We start from the raw sequence: 2,172 nt of genomic DNA, 5'->3' as shown, positions 1-2,172 counted from the left end.
GGTTCGGGGAGGGGAAGGAGAATATTTTCCCTCCATCCCCAGCCCGACCATGAATTCTCCTTTACAAGCAATTTCAGCTACAATCCCCGACCCTGCCCCCTCCTACTGAATTCCCAGCTCTAGTCACACCACACCCAACCATCCAAGGCCACTCCCAGTCAAATGACCCCACAAAGTCTCAGGAGCCCAGTTCCTGCTGCCCCAACACGACTGTCCACCCCAGACAGAAAGATCAACACCGTTCCAGCCACCCTGTGACGCCTCAGATGAACCCCCCCAAATTCTTATTCCTCAACCCAACCCTAGCCGTTTCAACCTCCGCCTCAGTGATGGATGCAACTCCCACAACTGGGAAATGCACCACCTCATGCTCCCCCCAGCCACTGTCATGATTCTAAAACCCCCAGCGCCACACCTCCACACCCCACTGTACTCAACACAACCACAATTGGAAGCCTACAACCAACACAAAAACATCCAACTCCAAACTCCATCATCCGACCCAGACTCCCATCCAAAATCTGCCGTAACCCAAACTTAAACTTGACCCGTAGTTATGCTTTAACTACCACACTCCTCCATCACACCCCTGCTCGACCCCCACGACCAGCTCATCTGGTGGTCGTATCAACACCAACCCCATCTAACCACACCAAAAACCCAACGATCCAACCCCCCACTGCCATAATTCCTGTACTCCATGGCACCGAGCTCCATTGTTTCTACCAAGTCAAGCATAATAACACAAGCCCAACAACAAATTAAAACCGTGAACAGCTTACCTGCCACCAACCCAAACCTCCACACCCAACCCACTAACTCTAAGATTTAAAAAAGGTTGACAAGTGGGTCACCTGGCTGGCTCGGTCAGTAGAGTGTGCGACGCTTGATCTTGGGATCATGAATTCAAGCCCCATGTTGGAGGTCAAGTTTACTTAATTGTTGGAGGTCAAGTTTACTTAATTAAAAAAACTTTTTTTTCCACGAAGCCTTTGACACTCTTCTTCCTCAAGGTTGACCTTAATCCTTCTCCCCTTGAGTGTGGACCTGACTTAGTGACTCTTTTTCCTGTCACTATGGTAGAAGTGACTCTGACATGAAAGACATTCTGGCTTCCTTCTCGCTCTCTCTCTCTGAATCACTTGCTCTGTGGGAAGCCATCTGCCGTGTCATGGGGACACCCAAGCAGCCTATGGAGAGGCCCACGCTGTGAAGAATTGAGGCCTCCTGGTAACCGCCAGGGAGGAACATATGAGGGAACCATCTTTAAAGCAGATTCTCCTGCCCCATTCAACCCTTCGGATGACTGCAGCCCAAATGACCTCTTAGCTCATGAGAGACCCTGAGCCAGACTCCTGACTTGCAGAGTTCCTGACTTTCCAAAACTGTGAGATAACAAACGTCTGTTGTCTTAAGCTCTTATGTTTTGTCGCTGTTGTCGTCATCATTGTTTTAATATACAACAGTGGAAAAGTAATGCACACTCCACATACCTCCGCTTCAACCCTGTATTCCTAACTAAATCCCACGTCCAAGTCCATTCCTATGTAGGTGGACAGAACCTGAGGTGACTCCAATGATCTCCCACCTCTTGACATCCACACTTGTGTGTAAGCCCCTCGAGTGTGGGTAGACCCATGGCTTGCTTCCAAACAATATGATATTGCAATGGTAATGGCATGTCACTCCCTTAGTCTCTCCATCGGGTGAGAGATTGCCTTTTCTGGCTTGCAGCCATATTGAGAAAGCCTCTTTGCTAAAGAATTGTAGGTGGCTTCTCCAACCTGAGGGCCACCACCTCCAACATCCGGGAAAGCTCTGGGGCTGTCATACAGCCAAAAGAAAATGAATGGATTCCACTAACAGTCTAAGGAAGCTTGGAAGTGGCTCTCTCCCCAGTAGAGCCTCTGATGAGACCACAGCCCTGGAAAGCACATGAATTGTATCTTGGGGACACCCTGAAATGGAGAAGCTTTTATGTATTTTTTAAGATTTTACTTGGGGCACCTGGGTGGCCCAATCAGTTAGGTGACTGACCCTTGATTTGGGCTCAGGTCATGATCTCATGGTTCGTGGGATCAAGCCCCATGATGGGCCCCTTGCAGAGCATGGGATCTGCTTGAGATTTTGTCTGTCTGTCTCTCTCCGTCTGCCCCCTCCCCTCCTCACTCC

This window comes from Crocuta crocuta, unplaced genomic scaffold (assembly GCF_008692635.1).
Source record: "Crocuta crocuta isolate KB4526 unplaced genomic scaffold, BGI_CrCroc_1.0 scaffold334, whole genome shotgun sequence".
NCBI classification, from domain to species: Eukaryota; Metazoa; Chordata; class Mammalia; order Carnivora; family Hyaenidae; genus Crocuta; species Crocuta crocuta.
Note: the sequence above shows the minus strand (reverse complement) of the source record.